General features: G+C 47.2%; 1 long non-coding RNA gene across 4 annotated transcripts in view; it reads left to right on the forward strand.

Moving 5' to 3' along the window:
* The first annotated feature begins 881 nt into the window (after positions 1-881).
* Positions 882-23660, forward strand: part of LOC138853440 (uncharacterized) — a 39174-nt gene continuing 16395 nt past the window's right edge. Inside the window, exon 1 of one of the 4 annotated variants that reach the window (XR_011392628.1) lies at positions 882-906. This is a non-coding gene — a long non-coding RNA (uncharacterized lncRNA). Of the gene's footprint in view, positions 907-1089; positions 1115-12506; positions 12841-17340; positions 17502-23660 lie in introns of those variants that run through there. The other 3 variants (XR_011392627.1, XR_011392626.1, XR_011392624.1) reach the window with 3 other exon arrangements.

Raw genomic sequence — 23660 nt, forward strand, 5'->3', positions numbered from 1 at the left:
GTATACACAAATACAGTTACATAGAATTATCATACATAGCAGCATATGTGTAGAGAACCTAGGATAACCCAAAAAAAAACAGATTTTATATATACATCTTGGGCTATGAGGGAGGTGGGAGTGAGTGAAAGAATTAAGGCACAGGTCTTCGACCCATCCAAAAAACCTCTCAACACGTCCTCCAGTAACTTGTCCTGAAGCATGTCGTTCCTTCTCGGTGGAGCCCCCGACGGTCTCGTTGGCTCCCCCGAGTCTACCGGGAGTGTGGCACATGTACCGGCCATCCTTTCTTCTCGTTCAACCTCATCACTCCAACTACCAAACGTCCTTGCTTCCTCCTCTCCCAACTCTAGCTTCAACTCACAAGGGTGCTGCTCCACAGCCGACATGCCAGGCGCCCTGGTAGGCTGTCTCCTATGACATTGTGCTGCCACATGATCGTAGGAGCTACGTAAGCGACAGGTCCTTCTCTGTCCGGCTTAATGCACGTAGACCTGCGTCCTGTAACCCACTAGCGTGACGTAGGATGGTATAGGCCTAGCCAAAGTCATTTTGAGGGTATAAGAACCCTCCGGTAGTCCCTCATATGTCCCATCTTCCCATACTCCCATAGTAGTTGAATGGACTTTACCACAACTGTTGAAAGCCTCTTGTATACCATACGCAGTCGCCTCGAAAGGGACGTTTCTCACCTTCACCCACGTATAGTACTTAGATACGTCGTGCAAGACGACATCCACCGTCGAGTTCACAGTCATCTTCCTCTCCTGGTACTCGTCAACGATTCTGTCGTAGAAGCTGGCATGATTCATTTTCAAGAATTCCCTGGACATCCCGTTTAAAGCTACACCATATACTTCATCGTTGGGGACACCATAGACGTCTCTGATGATGGCAGGTAGAAAGGTATTTCGCCACTGAGCGTGCCACGTACCAGCTGAATACAGTGTTGATTCTCTGGCCCACTCGAACTACCATCTTGTCTTCCAGTTGCAAAAGGTCACCACCAGAGGGCAGGTGTAGCTACTAGGCGTGCGTCCTCTCTCCCCGGACGTCGAGAGACGAATGAGGTTCCCAACCTTGACAAAATTGACAGCAAGATATTCTGGACACTGTGAGCAATTTTATAAACATGATTTAGCTTCAGTTGTTTTATTCTGTCTTCAACATTCAGCATATCCAACTGCTGTAATTCATTCTGGCCTACATGCTCTCTTGGTCCCAGCTCCAGGATGAATCTTACAATTTTGTTCTGGGTGATTTGCAGTCAATCTTTCAGTTTTTTTTGTCAAGGCAGAGTACCATAAAGAGCAAGCGTAATCCATATGGCATTGTATAAGGACTAGACATAGGGTCTTGCGAGCCTCAGTAGGTAGACACTCTGCTTGTCTATAGAGGAACTTCAGTCTGGCATTCGCTTTCTTTACTACACTGTTCCCTATCAATTCTCCTGACATGCATGGGTCAAAGGGGATTCCCAGATATTTTACTGATGAAATCAATGTGATGGGCTCCCCATTACACTGGACATTAAAATTATTTACCCTTCTCAATTTATGTTTCGTGCCAAAGAGAATGACTTCAGTTTTCCCGAGGTGTAATGGTAGTTTGTTGCCTACTAAACATTTGCTGCAGGATTCCAGTTCCAGTGTTAATACATTAGCTATATATTGTGGGTCTTTACCTGACACTAACAGAGCACTGTCATCTACATACAATACGAGTTTGCACTTGACACTGATAGGTATGTCATTGACATAACATAAGAATAATAAGGGACCCAGATTACTACCTTGGGGAACTCCGCATGCTATCGGCAGGGGTTCTGATTCAGTTTTGTTGATTTTGACAATTTGTCTCCTGTTGCTAAGGTAGGACTTTAACCAGTCTACAGAACCTATACTGATAGCTTGAAGTTTCTTACATAATATATTGTGGTTGACAGTATCGAAGGTCTTTTGCAGGTCTAAGGTTACCATACCTATGAGGTTCCCCATTGACATTTCAATTCTCAGGTAATCTATCTGATTAATTAGGGAGGTGTCGGTTGAGTAAGATCTTCTAAAGCCCGATTGATAGCTATGGAGAATGTTGTTGTCATTAAGGTACTTAACTACTTGAGAGTACACCGCTCTCTCTAGAATTTTAAATATTGTACTGAGTATACTAACAGGTCTATAATTGCTTACATCAGACCTACTATTTTTCTTGAAGATAGGAGTAACTCTGGCCTCCTTGAACCCATCTGGTACGATATTAGTGGTGATTGATAGATTTATTATGTGAGCAATAGGGATTGACAGTTCAGAAGCACCATCTTTTAGGAACTTAGACGGGATGTTATCCAGGCCAGTGCTCTTAGTTGGGTTTAACCTGCTTAGTTCTTTTTGAATAGAGTCATTAGATACACTTACTAGTTGACAACTGTTTGGGGTTTCCCCTTTATTGGTATAGTATGTTTGAAACTTATCAGAGTCTGTGTTAAAGGTATTTGATGCAGCTGGTAGTTTGCTTACTAGTATTGCTGCAACAGATGTGTAGTAGGAATTAAAGCAATTTGCCACCTTAGATGTTTCGTGGCATACCTCGTTATCGATAGTGATTACTATGTTAGACCTATCTACTGGTTTATGGCTATACCCCAACTGTTTTAGTTGTTGCCAGAGCATTCTGGGGTTATGCTTATACTCTTCAATTTTTGAGCAATAGTGCTTTGCCGTTGCTCCTTTTATAAGTCTCTGTACTCTGTTCCTCACCCTTTGGAATTCATTTAGTGCTGCAATATCCTGTCTGTTTGCTTTAAATCTTTTCAGCAGCTGGTCCCTGACTTTCATATTATCTAATATCTCATTAGTCATCCATGGTTCAGTTCTCCGCTTAATCCTAACTTCTTTAACTGGTGCAATATTATCAAGGATAACAGTGAACATTGTTTTGAATTTTTCCCAGGCATCATTTACGTCCGTGCAACTTGTTATCACTGTCCAGTCACAATTGTGTAGCCTATTTACCAGTGTTTCTTTACTGTAGTTTCTAGTTGACCTCATTTTTATTGTCCTGTGTAGGCCTATCCTATCCCTAGTGATTTTCCTAGTGCAGTAAGTGATGAAATGATCACTAATACCTGTGGTAATGACGCCTGACTGACTAATGTTCTCAGAGCGGTTACAGAGTATGTGGTCAATATTTTTTTTATATTTTATTGAGAGCATATCTTGTACAGACATAATACATATACATAGTATAACACTGTTGAGAACAATAAGTACATAAATTATCACACACACACGCACACGTTGTTGGACACAGGAGAAGAAACCCGTCATAGACAAAACAAAAAAAGAAAGACCATCAAGCGCACTATACATCACTCAAGCCACCTATCAGTATATATAAGAAAAACACTTGAAATTATCACGTCTCACTTCTACATAAGTGTAACTTACAGCTGACAAAAAACATATTCATGTAGGTGTAAATACAAAAAACATCACACATATATATTATTCTAAAAAGAAACGCACATTCCTTACAAAAAAAAACCTATCTTGGGAGTAAGTCATACAGAAGTATCTGTATCCGTCTGAGGTACACACCTCCGCCTGAGGTACACACACCTCCGCCTGAGATACACACCTCCGCCTGAGGTACACACACCTCCGCCAAATACACTGGCCACAATTACTAAATTATCATATTGTTGTACACATACATTGATATATCGTCATGTAAAGTAAAGACTATCAAACAAAATCAAGTTCACAGCACAGGCTTCCATAACCTAATGCGAACACATAAATAAAAACTACTCTATCACAACCTATTCACTGCACAAAGTCAACGTGCAAAACAAAGGTGTATACAAGAGACACTAGCAAGTTGCAAATTCAGTCTGTCCGACACTCCTTACCCCCCCTCTTCCCCCCCATTTGGGCAACCGCCCACTTTCTCTCATTACACATGACTCTGTCACACATTCTTCTAGCCGTACATGAGCATATAACCTGTCACAGCGGGACATCATCACAATCACTACGAACCTCACCCAAGCATCCTTACAGCATACATGCATACCTTACCTCTAAAAAAATATATACCTCCACCCTCTAACATGGGTTTGCTGGAAAGTAACCAAGCATGTGCAAGGCTATATATACATAGAGAGTAATGTAGTCATCATCCCGTGGGACACGTATGCAAAAGTATAAACCGAAAATCCCCACAACCAAACTGGATTGCACTTTTATTCCAGCTGTCATCACACTTACATCCATACACCTACCAACTACACCGAACCATCCTTTGTTTACGCCTAAGCCATACGTCCATACCAAACACACACACACACACACACACACACACACACACACACACACACACACACACACACACACACACACACACACACACACACACACACTCTCTCTTGCTCTCTCTCGCTCTCTTGTTCTCGCTCTCTTGCTCTCTCTCTCTCTTGCTGTCTCTCTCTCTTGCTGTCTCTCTCTCTTGCTCTCTCTCTCTCTCTTGCTCTCTCTCTTGCTCTCTCTCTCTCTCTCGCTCTCTCTCTTGCTCTCTCTCTTGCTCTCTCTCTTGCTCTCTCTCTCTCTCTCTCTCTCTCTCTCTCTCTCTCTCTCTCTCTCTCTCTCTCTCTCTCTCTCTCTCTTGCTCTCTTGCTCTCTCTCTCTCTCTCTTGCTCTCTCTCTTGCTCTCTCTCTCTCTTGCTCTCTCTCTCTCTTGCTCTCTCTCTCTTGCTCTCTCTCTTGCTCTCTCTCTCTCTTGCTCTCTCTCTTGCTCTCTCCCTCTCTTGCTCTCTCTCTCTCTTGCTCTCTCTCTCTCTTGCTCTCTCTCGTCCCCATTTTCCCTTCTAACTCTCCCCTCTCCTACACTTAAAAAAAAAAAAAAAAAAAAAAAAAAAAAAAAAAAATGGTGGGGACTCGCAGGAACCAAGGATCAGATGAGAATGGTTCGCGTAGGGAGGAGTGGATGGAGGAGCAGTGGAAAAGGATGGAACAAGAGTGGGAGAGAAAATTAGGAGAGCTTTCTGAAAAAATGGAGAAAGAGCTCTCTGTGAAATTGGAAAGGAGGTTGGAGCAGGAAACAAAGAATTGGGAAGCACAAGTCGAAACTGCAGTAGCCAAGATAAGGGTCCTAGAAGTTGAGATAAATAGGCTGGAGCGAGTTACAGGGGCAGTGACCAGAGAAGACACAGCATATGAAGCTGCGAGGCTGAACAGGAAGGAAGGAATTATGAATTATGCTAAGGTCACATCAATCTGCCAAGGAGGACCAAGGAGTGAAAGGGAAGATCAGCTGGTTGCAGATGGAGAGGGTGATAGGTCGAATGCTGAGGCACAACAAGGCTATCAAGAGCCACTGGAAAAATCAAGGGAGAAACTGACCACATACAGGCAGGATCCAGAGTCACAGAGGGTGAGGCAATGGGAGGAAGAAAGGGCAAAATCAGTGTTTATCCATGGGCTTCAGGAGAGAGAGGAAAGGACACACACTGAAAGGAAGCAGGAAGAAGGAAAGGAGATTGAGAAAATCATCACGGAAATAGGTGAAGAGATGGACGAGATTGTAAATTTTCAGAGAATAGGGGGGTACTCGAAGGGGAGAAACCGACCAATCAAGCTGATTCTCAGGACGGAAACAGTGCGGAACAGGATCCTCCAAGAGAAACCACGATTGAAATACTCGGAAGAGTACAAGAGGGTGTTCCTAGACAGAGACAGAACAAAATCAGAACGACAGCAGCTGAGGGAGAGGACAAAAAAACGAAAGGAGCTAGGAAAAGAGACAAGGAGGGAATCAGCAGAGGTCAGTCAGAGCAGGACAGAACAGCAAGGGCAAGCACACACACAACTACTCTCAGAACCATACAACCTATCACACCATCCCAACACACACTACAATCCATACCCACAGCCTCCACCCAACATCGAGCTATAGAATCCCACAGTATGCCACCAGGTCTCCCACCCACACAGGCCCCCCAAACCACAGTGTTGGAAAGGAAACTGAAGGTATGGTACACAAAGGCTGATGGAATAACAAATAAGTGGGAGGAGTGGCACGAAAGAGTCAAAGAAGCATCACTGGACATCATAGCTCTTACAGAAACCAAGCTTACAGGTATGATAACAGATGCCATCTTTCCAACGGGATACCAAATCCTGAGGAAAGACAGAGGGAACAGGGGGGGTGGAGGAGTGGCGTTGCTGATCAAAAATCGCTGGAATTTTGATGAGCTGGAGAGAGGAGATAGCAGAGAAGAAAGTGATTACATAGTGGGAACACTTCACTCTGGAGGTCCCAAGGTGGTAATAGCAGTGATGTATAACCCACCACAGAACAGCAGGAGGCCAAGGCAAGAGTACGACGATAGCAATAGAGCGATGGTTGACACACTGGCTAGAGTGGCCAGAAGAGCTCATGCATGCAGGGCAAAGCTCCTGATCATGGGTGACTTTAACCACAAGGAGATCGATTGGGAGAACTTGGACCCACATGGGGGCCAAGATACATGGAGGGCTAAGATGATGGAGGTGGTACTGGAGAACTTCATGTACCAACACGTAAGGGACACTACAAGAGAGAGAGGAGAGGATGAACCAGCAAGGCTGGACTTAGTATTCACCTTCAGTAGTGCAGATATCGAGGACATCACATATGAAAGACCCCTTGGGGCCAGTGACCATGTGGTTTTAAGCTTCGAATACACAGTAGAGCTACAAGTGGAGGGAGAAGCAGGAAGGCCAGGATGAATGAAGCCAAACTACAAGAAAGGGGACTACACAGGAATGAGGAACTACCTGAACGGGGTTCAGTGGGACAGAGAACTGGCAGGGAAGCCAGTTAATGAGATGATGGAATATGTAGCAACAAAATGCAAGGAGGCTGAGGAGAGGTTTGTACCCAAGGGTAACAGGAGTAATGAAAAAGCCAGGATGAGCCCATGGTTTACCCAAAGGTGCAGGGAGGCAAAAACCAAGTGTGCTAGGGAATGGAAGAAATATAGAAGGCAAAGGACCCAGGAGAATAAGGAGAACAGTCGTAGAGCCAGAAACGAATATGCACAGATAAGAAGGGAGGCCCAAAGACAATATGAAAATGACATAGCAGCGAAAGCCAAATCTGACCCGAAACTGTTGTACAGCCACATCAGGAGGAAAACAACAGTCAAGGACCAGGTAATCAGGCTAAGGAAGGAAGGAGGAGAGACAACAGGAAATGACCGTGAAGTATGTGAAGAACTCAACAAGAGATTCAAAGAAGTGTTCACAGAGGAGACAGAAGGGACTCCAGAAAGACGGAGAGGTGGGGCACACCACCAAGTGCTGGACACAGTGCACACAACCGAGGAAGAAGTGAAGAGGCTTCTGAGTGAGCTAGATACCTCAAAGGCAATGGGGCCAGATAACATCTCCCCATGGGTATTGAGAGAGGGAGCAGAGGCGCTATGTGTACCCCTAACAACAATATTCAATACATCTATCGAAACAGGGAGATTGCCTGAGGCATGGAAGACAGCAAATGTAGTCCCAATCTTTAAAAAAGGAGACAGACATGAAGCATTAAACTACAGACCAGTGTCACTGACATGTATAGTATGCAAAATCATGGAGAAGATTATCAGGAGAAGAGTGGTGGAACACCTAGAAAGGAATGATCTCATCAACAGCAGCCAGCATGGTTTCAGGGACGGGAAATCCTGTGTCACAAACCTACTGGAGTTCTATGACATGGTGACAGCAGTAAGACAAGAGAGAGAGGGGTGGGTGGATTGCATTTTCTTGGACTGCAAGAAGGCGTTTGACACAGTTCCACACAAGAGATTGGTGCAAAAACTGGAGGACCAAGCAGGGATAACAGGGAAGGCACTACAATGGATCAGGGAATACTTGTCAGGAAGACAGCAGCGAGTCATGGTACGTGGCGAGGTGTCAGAGTGGGCACCTGTGACCAGCGGGGTCCCGCAGGGGTCAGTCCTAGGACCAGTGCTGTTTCTGGTATTTGTGAACGACATGACGGAAGGAATAGACTCTGAGGTGTCCCTGTTTGCAGATGACGTGAAGTTGATGAGAAGAATACACTCGATCGAAGACCAGGCAGAACTACAAAGGGATCTGGACAGGCTGCAGACCTGGTCCAGCAATTGGGTCCTGGAGTTCAATCCCACCAAGTGCAAAGTCATGAAGATTGGGGAAGGGCAAAGAAGGCCGCAGACGGAGTACAGTCTAGGGGGTCAGAGACTACAAACCTCACTCAAGGAAAAAGATCTTGGGGTGAGTATAACACCAGGCACATCTCCTGAAGCGCACATCAACCAAATAACTGCTGCAGCATATGGGCGCCTAGCAAACCTCAGAACAGCATTCCGATATCTTAATAAGGAATCGTTCAGGACCCTGTACACCGTATACGTTAGGCCCATATTGGAGTATGCGGCACCAGTTTGGAACCCACACCTAGCCAAGCACGTAAAGAAACTAGAGAAAGTGCAAAGGTTTGCAACAAGACTAGTCCCAGAGCTAAGAGGTATGTCCTACGAGGAGAGGTTAAGGGAAATCAACCTGACGACACTGGAGGACAGGAGAGATAGGGGGGACATGATAACGACATACAAAATACTGAGGGGAATTGACAAGGTGGACAAAGACAGGATGTTCCAGAGATTGGACACAGTAACAAGGGGACACAGTTGGAAGCTGAAGACACAGATGAATCACAGGGATGTTAGGAAGTATTTCTTCAGTCACAGAGTAGTCAGTAAGTGGAATAGTTTGGGAAGCGATGTAGTGGAGGCAGGATCCATACATAGCTTTAAGCAGAGGTATGATAAAGCTCACGGCTCGGGGAGAGTGACCTAGTAGCGATCAGTGAAGATGCGGGGCCAGGAGCTCGGACTCGACCCCCGCAACCTCAACTAGGTGAGTACAACTAGGTGAGTACACACACACTCACACACTCACACACTCACACACTCACACTCCTGACGGCGAGCCCATTGGAACCCCGGATGACATTCCCAAACCTTGCTCCAGCCATGACAACCCCCCCCCACTACAAAGCTAGTAAGATCCCAACAGTTAAACCACGATAACCGGCGAGGAAGGCTCCCTCCCACCGCGATCCATATATTTCCCTATTCCTGCAAATCGTCCTATAGAAAGTAGCTGCCATTACCCGTTCCCTCACAACCCAATCCCCATTCCCATGCATACCCCAGGACACAAAACCTACCATTAAATATGACAATGCAAGTTGTGTACTCTCCGGCATCCCTCCCACATCCAAAACGAGTGCTCTCAACACCGGTATGCCCCCCTTCCACTCGCCTTATTATTCTACTCATCCAATCCCGAACATTCCCCAAACATTCGCAAAAATACATGCATGACATGCTGTATTCTCTCCACCACACACCCCACACCCACTCTCCTCCACTACTAGTCTCGCCTGTAGAACCGCTCCTGATGGCAAAATGCCATGCAAGAAACAGAACATAACCTCCCACATCCGAGGCCTGAGCTTCAACTTACGAAAACGACACCAAATGTCTCCCCATCTGTACATGGGGTATATTCCCTCCACTGGCACCACCACCAAGCTCCCAATCACTCTCGCCAACACCCCCACGTGGATCTTGCCAGGCTCCCGAAGGACCATGAGGGTATGCAGCACCTCCTCACATTCCCTCAACTCTGCAACCACAAACCACCTCTTCACTCCCTCATACAGAAGCTTTAACCCCCCTACACCCTCCGACTCATACATACTCCCTTTGTAAGTAAACACATTTTACCCAACGCTGCAGATGCAATAACCCTAACCCCCCCTGACGTTCCAGCAGCATTACCACGTCCCTCCTCAACCAATCACACCCGGAACACCATATAAACTTAAACACCCTCTTTAAGATTCTCACAATTCTTTGCCCCGTTATGGGGTAAACTGCCACCACGTGCCAAACCTTACTATATAGTAACGTGTTTACCACGATGGCCCTCTGCAACAATGTCAAATGGTACGGTCGCAAACTCCCCAATCTATGCTGCACTCGTTCCACAATATGCTCGGAGTTCACCTCTCTCGACCGCACTTGATCCTCCATAAACACTATTCCACGTATCTTCAAGCAATCCACCACCCTCCACTCCACACCAGCATCCCAATCTCCCTGCCAGTTCCAATTTCCCAGCCTTAATAAGCATGATTTCTCCACATTGACCCTCATCCCCGTAGCCTCCCCAAAAGTACGAATGACCTCTCCCATCCCTCTCAAACTCTTTCCCTCCCGCACGTGTACTGTCGTGTCATCGACGTATCCTATGATCCCCGGCCCACACTCCACCTCCCCTGTCCCCACCCCCCACAGATATGTGCCTCAACGAGTCTGTAAAATTGGTCCTGAACACAGGCAAACAGGATTTGAGAAAGTGGACATCCTTGCCTGAGGCCCCACTCCATACATACCGCTTCCCCTATGCAACCATTGATTTGCACACGCACCTGTGCCCCTCGATACAATGTCTCCACCCACTCCACAACTTCCTCCGCAAATCCCTGCTTTAGAAGGATCTGCCGCAATGCCTCCTGTTCCACAATGATATCATATGCTTCCTGCCAATCCAAAGCAAGCCCCTCCTTTCCCCCCAAAACTCTCCACAAACCCCTTAAGACGTCCATGGCCCTCGACCATAGATTTGCCAGGCAACCCGTATTGCCCACCTGATACGACACGCTCCATGACACATTTCAGGCGATTTCCCAGTATTTTTGCAAACAATTTATAATCCACACATAGTAAAGATATTGCCCGATAATCCTTTAGGTTATTCTGGACCTCTCCCTTCGGGACCAGAACTACAGCAGTGGCTTGTAACTCCGCCAACACCCCCTTCTCCTTCATGATATTCATTAACTCCACCAGGAATCAGTGCATTAACGTCCAATTCTGCAGGTAAAATTCACAGGGCAATCCATCTATCCCCGGAGCCTTTCTCATATGCATACTCACTAATGCCCGCCAAACCTCGCCCTCATCTATCTCCCCACCTAGCGCTACTCGATCACTACGCCCCAATTAACATGGCACTAGCTCGCAGATGCTAGGCAAAGCTCACCTCCCACTCCACTACTCCCCAAATACTGCTCATACCATGCGTCTGCATAACCACTCATCCCTTCTGTCGTCTGCAACACTTGCCCCTCACGATAACCCCCCCAATTCAGAGTGGAAGACTAACCTACCAACCTCAGTGGCTTTCCGACCGCGCTGCTGACCCTGTAAAACACACGCCGACGGTCGATCGCCCCACAACACCTCCTCAACCCTCCTGCACATGCACTGCATTAGAACGTTCATTTTGCAGCTCACGAATCCTTCCCTTCAACGTTTCTATCTCCTCCACAGGATATACTCCCCCGTGTCCACCTCTTCCGTAGCAATCCCTCAACCTACCCTCTAGGTACTGAAGGAGCCCATATGATTGTTGCATTATGCTTTTTCTCTCCCTCGCATAAAACTGACGTATTTGCCCCTTAGGCACCCCATCCCACCACCCCAGCAAATCTTCTACACCCCGCCTTTCCTCACTGAGCTCAGCCCACAATGTCTCGAATCCTCCCTGCCCCTCCTCATCACCCAAGATCCTCATATTTAGTTTCCAATAGCTCTTACACCTCGTGGCCAGCCCATCCCATCCTAGGTCGACCACAACCGCCCTATGATCAGAATATTCCACCTCCACCATATGCAAGGACTCCACTCTTACCTGCTTTGTGATGCACACCCGATCTAGCCTTGTCGCATATCCATGTCTAACAAAAGTGTGCTCCACTGCCCAAGCCCCACTCCCAGATACGTCACGTAGACACACATCTCCATGAAGATCACCTAGGATAGTTGAAAAATTGCCCCATCCAATGCGGCTCAATGTCTGCCCTACGAATAACATAATTCCAATCCCCCCCACGATAGCAAGAGGTGGTAAAGAACGGAAATAATAAACGAGCTCATCCCTCACAAAATCCGCTTTCAGACATGCATCACTCCCCGCGGGTGCATAGGCACACACTAACGCCACTTGCTCGCCCATCCACCATCCATCTACCCTTATAATACGCCCCTCACCCCCCTTCACTTCTACTAACCACAAATGGGCTCGCCTCCCGGAGTAGGACTCCCACCCCTCCTTTCAAGCATCCTGTCTGCATCACAAAAACCCTATATCCATCCACCTCCAATACACGCCCCACCTTGATATTGTGCTCTTGCACAAATATGACGTCCACTCTATGCCGGCACAAGAAACTTGCAAACCACGCACGCTTCACATCCTGACCCAAACCATTAATGTTAACTGTCATACACCTTAGGCCAGCAGTGGTTTCTTCTCCCTGTGCTTTGACACCTTCTTCACAGCACCACAATGTCCTTTCAGACCTTTATGCACATCTCTACTGACAGCCCTAACCCTTCCCCGGTCCAGCTCCTGGTCCAAAGTCCCCGAGGGACCACCACCATCTTCTTCCACCACAACTACCTTGGCAGTCCTCTGTGCTGGAGTCAGGACATCATTTGAATCCGATGTCACAGCCTCACGCTTACACATGACTCCACCCACTTCCATCTCCACCTCCTGTGATACCTCACGGTGAACCTCCACCTCCACCTCCACCACATGTCCAACCTTCCCGCCATCTGGGAACATTGCCCCATGAGACACCACCAAGTCAATGGGCTCATTTTGCTGCCCACACAGGTCTGCAGCATTCCTCACACCAGCCCTCATCGCTGACTCGCCCTCCCCATCTGACTGGGGAAACAGCGAGGTGAGCACTGTCTCTAGGACCTCATCGATGGCTTCCTCCACCGAACCATGTCGTCCCCCACTATCAGGCAAAATGGGTTCCACAGGGCCCCCAGCCACAGGGGCCGTCAGGTCCACACCCGCCACTGCCTCTGCTGGCTCCACCTCCTCACTCCACAGACCACCAGGCCCACGTCCTTCCTGCAGCTCCAGAGCACGTCCAACTTGCCCAGATTCCCCTGCGGTAATACATTCTAGACCATGAAGTCGAGTCTGTCGTTCACAATATGCAGCAATGTGATCAAAACCACCACAACATCTTCAGGTCCTGCGTTGCCTAGCATAGGACACCATGAGCTGAGTCCTGAAGGCCTCCAACATAACATAGGACGGTATGGGGTGCTGTATCGTCATTTTTAGCGAGAACGTGCCCTCCGGGAATCCAACATATGCACCTTCTACCCACTTGCCGGGCTGTGCCAGGTAAATGGTCCCGTAGTCCTTGAAAACATTGCATATGTCCGTTTCATCTGCCTCAAACAGTACATTTCGCACTCTAACCCAAGTATAATGCCTGGAAACGTCATGAAGGTGGACACTCACCATAGAATTGACTTCCACTCGCACATCCTGGTATTTCTCTACCAGCCTCTCATAGACGCCGGTGTTCAACAACTTGACAAACACCCTGTATGTGCCGTTAAGTGCGACACCATATAATTCTGCATCCTGTATACCATATGTATCCCGGATGATTAATGTTAACAGCACGGGAGCAGCTTGCGGCAAAATCACCCCGTGAACCAGTTCAATGCCCACAGTATTTACCCTTTTCCTCACACGCAGGCGCACGTCTGCTCACATCAACAGACGAGCAGAGAATCAATTAGGGTGGCTGAAAACTGTGTGATCTGGGTTGGTGTATTAATTAGTTGAGTGTAACTATTTAAACCTAGAATTTGCTTATACCTTTTGCATAGCCCATTATTTTGCTGCTGAAAACTGCTGAAAGCCATTCAAGTGTTTTATAGTTTAATTTATTCTGTACTATGGCATTCAATAACCAGTCTGATTCCTTCAGATTATATTTATTACTTAAAGTTTTGAGAGTGCTCTCCAGTTTAACTCTAAACTGCTGTAAACCTTCGTAAGTGCGATCTGGAGATTTTAAATTAACAATGATATTTACTAGATTCAACCTACTTTGTTCTATATTACCATAAGTGACCTTCAACAAGTCAACTGCTTCTTTGTAAGAATCATCTACATTGGGAAAGGCTTGTATGAGTATGTGAGAATCTCCTCTTACCTGTCCTTTGAGGTAAAATAATTTAGTTACACAGGCTAGGTCACTCCTGTCATGCACAGCTGCTTAAAAAATTGACCAAAACTCCTCCTTGTTTTCTCCAGGATTAAATACAGGTAAACATAATTCTGGGAGTTTTGGCAAAGACATCTTATTTGTTGGAGCAGACTGATTAATTGCCTGGTTTACACATTTTAATTTATTCAAGGCCTGACTTTTACAAGAAATAATCTTTTCCTCTAGTTCACAATACTGATTAATCATAATATCTACTTCAGTCTCATCTACACAGTTTACTAATAAATCTCCTTCATATTTGTTGTAATATAATTTGTATTAATCATATCTATTCAATAAAGCATCTAAATACAATTTTAAATCATCAGTATTCACAGTTTCTTGATTCATTAATTCCAAGCACTTATTATATGCCTTGGTTACATGAACTTTTCTAGCCTGTAGTGATGCTTTCTTTACTCTATATTCCATATGTTTGTCTTCTATATTAATTTCCTCATTTTCAGCTATGATGCAATGTATTAAATTCAACTTCATTAATAACACTGATTACAGCTTACAACACTGATACAACTTACCTTTGAATAAATCCAAGCTACTTGAGCTTAGCAATTACATGTAAGAAAATAATATAAACTTCAAATGTACATTAATACAAACAAACCTTTAGCCAGACTTGGCTTATCAAAATTAATATTATACAAATTAATAAATCCTTGCCAGAATTTGGCATAGCAAAATTAATATTATACACATTAATATATAAATTACACATACACTGATATAAATCTTGGCCAGAATTGTCTTATCAAATTAATATTATACAAATTAATATAAACTTAGCCAGACTTGACTTATCAAAATTAATATTGTAATAATTATAATCCACTACACATTAAGTAAATTTGTGAATTTAACATCCACCTCCTTCTGTCATTTCACATATAATTATTAAGTAATTAACTAATTAATGACTTCACTTATTACATCCGGTTCGAAGGACCAATGGGCAAATTAAATATGGAAAATTACATTTATCTGAATGTATCATTATGTACATAATAGTAAATGAACAAAGATAATTATTATTTATCAGTTAGACAAGTAGGAATTTGGGACACCTAGGTCGCAAAAAATGTCCCCCTTCAATACCTACCACTGTCATATCCACAAGTTGCTCTGGACCTATTAATTATAAATAAAAGATACATCACCAGGAATTCTGGTAAATATATAAATTTGTGGACTGTATATTAAAAATAATAAATGATTATATATATATATATATATATATATATATATATATATATATATATATATATATATATATATATATATATATATATATATATATACACATTTATACAACAGAAGGAGAATATATCTTAATCATAACACTCACCAATTTGACTGGAGATTAATGTGTATCATTCTCAGAAAACCTCACTGTCTATCTATGAAAATAACACTGACCAGGTTACTACATAAGACTTATCTGAGGTTCCTGGAGCTGTCTTGTCCAGTCGCCTGATATCTCAAGTTATGCAGGAATGCACATCCAACAATTTCGCCTCCTATTTGAGAGGTGTCAACCCAATTTAAACGTCTAGAGCACAAAAAATTCTTCCCATTATACACTACCATTAGTGTCCAATTCAAACAAAATGGCGAGTCCTATCTGCGCAGGCGCAGGTCCAGTTTCCCATTTTCCATAATATAATTCTTTTAAATACAGTATGGCCATCTATTTACATATAACTACTGTATTTCTGGAAAATATGTACAGTATTTTCCACAACTTATTTATTTTCTAAAAACCACTAGTTTTTACTTGGTTTTCAAAGGACCTTAGGTTCTTATCTACTTGCACACTGTATTACAAGTTTTTGGACCACTATGTGGCCACTATCCAGTTCGAGCACGACCACCTTTTGGATTCTGTAGAATATATACTATGTATCTGAACAAGAATAAAGGTACTTAGCTTTGTTGCTGTCTCAGCTATTCTACAGCTGCACCCAGAAGACTTCTCCAGTGTGAAACAGCTTCTACAGCCTGTAGCTGATGAAGTATAAGTAAGAGAATGATTGCCCCAAAGCAGCGTTATATCAGCATATCATTCAGTAACTGAATGCTGACTAAACTTACATCTTTTACGCTTAATGATCCACTTTTCATGGGTTAATAATGATAAGTCCAGGTAAGGTATAAACTAGCTAACTGCTGTGCAGCCGACCTAACTAGTATAATAACTTATTAAATGTACAAGGGTATTGCATCGGACCCTCGCCTTTATCCCTAGCTTTGGGTAGGGATGTAACCATTATCATTATCTTGATTGAAGTTGTAGTGTCTTACGGTGCACTGTTTATCTCTGAAGATAGTTCACAACACTTTTTTCCAATATTTGTCCTTCATTTCGCGGTAATGTTACTTCACAGTTCTACCACGATTGCTGAGATTGTCGCTGAGGAACTGAAACGTGTGAATCACTAGTGTCTTTGTTCTGCTAGGGTGAAGCACGGGTTGTCTGCATCACTTCTTAAAGTAATCTAACCCCTCCTGACGCGGCTTCTCCCTGGGTGTCCCTAGCTACAAAGGATTTGCTGAATGCAGCAAAATTACTTTTCCTTGCTAAACACTGCTGTGGAGAAATTTTCTCCAGGAGGGGGGTATCAGCCCCCTTCAGCCCCTTTCAGCCCTTTCAGCCCTGAGGGGCCCAGCCCTCTCAGAAGGGGTAAGCGCCTTGTTTACTGCTACAGTGAGTAATTGATCGCAGATGCAGTACGAGTATGCGCCGTGGTTAAGCGACCGCTGCTCCTTGCAGTCCAGTGTTGCAGAGTGTATTTTAATAAGAGACAGTACATCTCTTACCTTAGCAGGACAATTAAGGAAAATCCTGCTCCCACTTTATTACCATAGTAAAGATAGTGGACATTGTTGTCTATGCTTAAGACAGCAAGATTTAAACATTCTGCTTTGCTTCATCGAGGAAGTGGCAAGGAAGCAAAAGTACTAGGTCAGCTTTTCCTTTGTGCTGGGGGCAGTGATGGCGTGGGGCGTTGTGGCATCTTCAGATTACTTTTGACTCTACTGAGAGTGACACTGACGCCAGGATAACCAACAAAGAACGATCTGTGCGTTAGTGTGAACAAAGTGTCTCACAAAACACAATAAACACTTACAGAGAAGTGTGATCAGCTTCTTCAGTGATATTGTGTGAACAATTATTGATGAACAGTGTAACAACGAGTGTTGCGATCCAACAGAGTGTAGTGCGACATTCTTCAAGGAACACTATTCTTCAATCAACTCAACGGATATCCGGGCATAATTACGGGCCAGATACGTATACCCAGGTAAGTGTTCTAACTCGTGATGTGCTACTATTGACTGTGCAGTTGAGTATAAAATCGTGAGTTAGTCACTTATCATAACCCCAAACAGTTGTCAACTAGTAAGTGTATCTCATGACTTTATTCAAAAAGAACTAAGCAGGTTAAACCCAACTGAGAGCACTGGCCCGGATAACATCCCGTCTAAGTTCCTAAAAGATGGTGCTTCTGAACTGTCAATCCCTATTGCTCGCCTAATAAATATGTCAATCATCACTAATACCGTACCGGAGGGGTTCAAGGAGGCCAGAGTTACTCCTGTCTTCAAGAAAAATAGTAGGTCAGATGTAAGCAAATATAGGCCTGTTAGTATACTCAGTATAATATCCAAAATTCTAGAGATGGCGGTGTACTGTCAAATAGTTAAGTACCTTAATGACAACAACATTCTCCATTGCTACCAATCGGGCTTTAGAAGATCTTACTCAACCGACACCTCCCTAATTAATCTGATGGATTACCTGAGAACTGAAATGTCAATTGGGAACCTCATAGGTATGGTAACCTTAGACCTGCAAAAGACCTTCGATACTGTCAACCACAATATATAATGTAAGAAACTTCAAGCTATCGATATAGGTTCTGTAGATTGGTTTAAGTCCTACCTTAGCAACAGGAGACAAATTGTCAAAATCAACAAAACTGAATCAGAACCCCTGCCGATAGCATGTGGAGTTCCCTAAGGTAGTATTCTGGGTCCCTTATTATTCTTATGCTATGTCAGTGACATGCCTATCAGTGTCAAGTGCAAACTCCTACTGTATGCAGATGACAGTGCTCTCTTAGTGACAGGTCAAGACCCACAAGATATAGCTAATGTATTAACACTGGAACTGGAGTCCTGCAGCAAATGGTTAGTAGACAACAAACTGTCATTACACCTCGGGAAAACTGAAGCCATTCATTTCGATGTCCAGTGTAATGGGGAGCTCATCACTTTGATTTCATCAGTAAAATATCTGGGAATCCCCTTTGACCCATGCATGTCAGGAGAATTGATAGGGAACAGTGTAGAAAAGAAAGCGAATGCCAGACTGGATGACATGCAAGGACTGGAAGTAAGGTTTCCAAGTCCCTGACAGCTAAGTACACAAGATGTGCTGCCTCATTCTCTCGGGTCTGCCCTACTGGGGTCATTGGGAAATGTCTACGGCGAAGGGGCATCGTAGCCGGGCAGTCTAACAGGTAGTGCACCAAGGGCTGCGGAACCATTCGGTCACAATGGGCACAGAGCTCCTCTCGTGCCCGTTCAACAATCCGCGCAGTGGTGGGATACCCTAAGCGTAGGCGGTGGATATGCACCCTCAGTTCCCTGGACTGTGTCCGAAGACTTGGAGGGGGCACCCTGTGGGTCGCCCTGACATACCAACAGAGGCTCCGTGACTCCCCAGGGTCAGGGAATGGGCGCCTCGCCGCACCAGCAGCCAACAGCGCAATCTGGCTGAGGCTGATGGAGATCGCAGCATGTGGCTGTGCCTCGAGGGTTGCAGTCCTAGCAGTTTCATCTGTAGCATCATTGCCAGGGATACCCACATGGCTCGGGATCCAGTTGATGGTAGCCCTGCGACCCTGGGCCATGAGAGTCTGCAGGTCACCCCGGATGGATGTGATTAAGTGTATGTTGTCCTTTGGCTCTCTGTGCATAAGCGCTTGGATTGCTGCCTTGGAATCAACGTGGATGATGGGGGGATGCTGATGGTCTGCAAGAGCATGCCGCAGAGCTTGTTGGATGGCAAAGAGTTCGGCCTGGAGGATGGTGCAATGGTCTGGGAGGCGCCAACCTGCTGTCAGATTGCTGTGGAACATCCCAGCAGCTGTGCGGCCTGCCACTGGGTCTCTGGAGCCATCAGTGTAATATGGCACACACCCTGGGCCTTCCGCACCCACAATGCTAGCCGAGGCAAGGTGGTGCAGAATGTCCCGGGTGCAATGCCTCTTGCTGTCTGGTAGGGTTGTCCAGCTCACCGCAAACAGCTCTGGTGCCCAAGGGGGTGGCACCGTGTAGTTCGCTGCCAGTCTGTCGCAGCCTCCCGCCTGGAGCAATGTCATGGGCAAGAGCTTCTGTGTGGCATCTGCTACCGACCACATCCATCGGCGGCCGGGATGCAGTGGAATGACCTGTCCCTGGCGGACCCGTAAATCTCTCATCAGTTTGTCAGCCCCTGGGAGTCGGAGATACTTTGCAATCCTCCTGGCAGCTACCAGTTGGATCCTGTCTTCAAGAGGCTGTAGCTGCACCTCAAGGTTCAGAGCCACTGCATTGGCCCACCTAGGAGCCCCCAGCATGGCCCGTACAGCTGTGTTCTGGATGACACAGAGGGATTTGATGTTTGTGGGTCTGGCGTGAACCAGAGCAAGTGCCCCATAGTCAACGAGGGAACGTATTGCCTGGATGTAGAACAACCTCATGACCTCGAGGCTGGCCCCAACCCTAGGGTTGGCCATGGCACTCAATGCCCTGACCCTCTGCAGAGCCCTCTCTTTAATGTGGCGCACATGTTTCTGGAAGGTGAGGTGCCTGTCAATGTAGATGCCAAGGTACCTATAACTGTGAACCCACTCCAGGTCGATGCCCAGGACCCGCAGCCTCTGACTGGGCACCTTGGTGCGAAGGATCATGGCTTTGGATTTTGCTGCAGATATCTTGAGTCCCAAGTGACGGCAGGTGGAAGCCAGCAGATCGAGGTCCTCCTGGGCACGCTGCAAAAGCCGGCGCTTCCTAGGTACGACAAGTGCCAGGTCATCGGCATAGCTGAGGAGGATGGTCCCTCTGGAGAAAGGCAGGCACACCAGCTGATGCATCAGTACATTGAACAGGGTGGGACTAAGCACCCCGCCCTGTGGAGTGCCATTGTCCAGGGTCTTGAGAGAAGAGGCATGCCCCTGGAAGCGTACCCGGGCCCGCCTGTCCTGGAGATAGGAACGAAGCCATGAAAGCAGCCTGCCTTTAATCCCCCTGCGGGCCAAGAGTGAGAGGATGGCAGGTGCACTGGCTAGCTCAAAAGCTTTCTCGAGGTCAAGAAAGACAACAATGTGGGCTTGGGCGTCCGACCCAATGCCGGTCAGTAGAGTGGTAAGGCTTTCGAAAGTGCCCACTCCTCTGGTGAAGCCATAGAGGTGTTTATGAGGAGGGCCAAGCTTCCACCTCAGGCGCTCCAACACCATCCTTTCAGACACCTTCGAGATGCAACTGGTGAGGGAGATGGGTCTCACACTGCCAGGATCCCCAGGCTTAGGAATCGGTATGATGTCAGCCTCCTTCCATACGACAGGGAGTTTGCCAGCTCGCCAAGTCTGGTTGATGACTCCCAGGACAGCTGAATGTCCAGAATGGCCAGACCGAGTGATCATGCCATAGGTGATACCATCATGCCCCGGAGCAGTGTCTCGATGAGATGTGAAGGCTGCCTGGAGCTCCTGGTCGGTGAAGTCTTCATCCGTGACATCCCCAGCCTGGCATGCTGCTTGGATCACCATCACCCTTCTAGGAAGGAGGGTGGCTTGGAGGTCCTGGAGATCCTGAGGCAGTTGAGCCATGGCCGCTCTGGAGGTGAATAGGTCCACCAGACGCTCTGCCTCCGTTGCGGGGTCTGGGTGCAACCGAGCCACACTGCGACGCTGCCCAGTGGCCAATCGTAACTTGGTCCAAATCTCAGATAAGGTGGAGGAGTAGCTGAAGGAGGCACACCACTCGAACCATTTAGCCTGCCGGACCCTGTGTGAGACATGGCGTGCATGCCGCACCACTTCCCTGAGCAGACGCATGGACTCAACCGTGGGATTACGCCTGTGCATCTTGCGTACAACATTGATGCGGTGGTTCTGTTCCCTGATGTCCTCATTGTAAAACCACCAGTCACGTTTATATGACCCTCCGCCTGTAATCTTAGGTATTGCTGCCTCAGCTGCACATGTGAAGGCCACCTGCAAGCTTTGAGCCGCCTCATCTGGGTCTTCTGGAAGGGGAGACTCCGCCCACCAACGCTCAATGACCTCCTGGAAGCACTGCCAGTCGGCCTTTTTTAGATTCCATCTGGGGGTAGGTGTGGGGAGCGGGCACCGCTGGACCATCAGCGTAGTGACCACTGCAAAGTGATCACTGGTGAGACGGGGGTGGACCTCCCATCTCGCGCTCGAGAGCAACCGCCTAGAGATGAGTGTGACATCCAAGCGGCCACCATAGTGATGGGTTGGCTCACCATTATTGAGGAGGGCGATCTCAGGGACCTCCTCCAGCACAGCCGCAAGGTGCCTCCCAGCTGCGTTGGTAGGAGAGACAGAAGAAAGTATTGGGTGGTGGGCATTGACATCCCCAGCCACAACAAGACCCTCCCGTGGGGCGAGTGCTGCCACCTCTGAGATGTCAAGGGTGTACCGAGAGCTTCTGTAAATATTGTAAACCACGAGAGGTCCATCCGCCAGGTGTAGGGTGACAGCCTGAACCTCTACGCCCTCCCCACAGTCGATGGGGTCAGTGGAGATTGAATGAGGGATAGTGGTCCTGACGTAGATCGCCGTGCCCCTGCCAGTCCCTTCCAGGCGCTGAAGGTAGGCAGAGAATCCCGGAATACGTGGCTGCATTTGACGTGACAAATCGGTGAGTGTCTCCTGAAACAGGAAGACATCAACCTCATCCTGAACTGCAGCTTCAATCACTAAGTGAATTTTCCGCTGCAGCCCACAAATGTTCCACTGGAGGATCTTCAAGGGCCGCAGAGGTGGCTCACTGATTCCATCTCTGCCTGGGACTCGTCGTCCGTTGTTGGCGACTCCGGGGCCTCCTCCATCACAGACTGGAAGGACTCCTGGATGATGGCTTGAAGTTCCATTGAGTCTTTCCTGTCCAGTAGGACCACGCCCAGCATCCATGACAGGAGCTGCCTGCAGGCGCCCCTGTCCTCTGCCGACGGCAGCAGGCGACAGAGGAGCGCTGAGATGACCCCGATGGTTTTCTTCAGTCGATCCGGAAAGGATTCGACCATTACCTCTGCAGGCATTGAGCTGGACGACCCGTCGAGGCGGGGCTGGGTCACTGGGTATGTCTGGGTGGCTGTCGACACTGCAGCAGCATAAGCTGGGTGCACCCTGGGCCCGGCATGAGTGGCCATGGGCTTCCAAGTCCCCTGGCGGGGAACCTCTGCCTGACGCTGGCCGCTCACAGTAGGGGCCTGTCCTTGGGAAGAGGCCTGCTGGCCGTATGGCAAGGAATGTTGGTGCCCAGCTGGGACCTGCTGGGCAGTGTGCCTGGCCTGTGGCTGTTTTTCCCAATGATTCTGCCTTCTTGGCCACCTTGCCATCTGACGCCGCAGTTGACCGCGCTGCTGCAAACCAGTGTCTGCCCTCTGATGCCACCGCTGGGAGCCCAGTGCTGGGAACTCGCTGGTATTGCCCTCCTGCGGTATCCGGGGAACCGTGATTGGAGCCCATGCTGACTGTTGCTGGGCAGTTCCAAGGCTGGGTGGCGTCGGGGCTGTCGGGTCGTTCCGATGACGAACCTGCTGCCAGTGCTGCACCATCACAGGACAGCTCCGGTTCCAGGCATGGTGCCTCTTTGAGCAGTTGGCACACTTGGGCTCTGGCCGAAGGGCTTCGCCAGGTGGATGTTTGAGGATTGCAATGCAGTCCTTCGAGTCGTGTGCCTTGCTGCACACACCACACTTCTTCTCTCGCTGGCAGGTGGCTGCAATATGATTGAACCCCTGGCAGTTGAAGCATTGTACTGGGCCTGACAGGTATGGTCGGGTCTTGAATCTTCCCCAGACCCCAAGGTCCAGGTGCGTGGGAAGTGGACCTTTGTGGTGGATCAGCACCTGGCGGGTGGGCACCTTGTTCACCGTTGCAGTGAGTCGCTCCGCCTTGACAATATTGGGCACTTCCAAAATGGGGTCCAGTGGGAGGGGCACAGGGACGTGTAAAAGCACCCCCTTGTACACCTTCTCCGAAGCAAGCAGTTCCACCATGCTGGGATGGGTCACAACCAGCCCCTTCAACTCCTCGTAAGAGTCTTCGTCCCGAGGAATGACCAGAACCTCGTTCCTGAGAGTGAACTCGCAGCGGAACTTGAGGTGGGGGAGACCTTCCAGATACCTTACAAACCCGTAGTTGGGAACCTTGAATTTGTTG

This window comes from Cherax quadricarinatus, chromosome 30 (assembly GCF_038502225.1).
Source record: "Cherax quadricarinatus isolate ZL_2023a chromosome 30, ASM3850222v1, whole genome shotgun sequence".
Taxonomy (NCBI): domain Eukaryota; kingdom Metazoa; phylum Arthropoda; class Malacostraca; order Decapoda; family Parastacidae; genus Cherax; species Cherax quadricarinatus.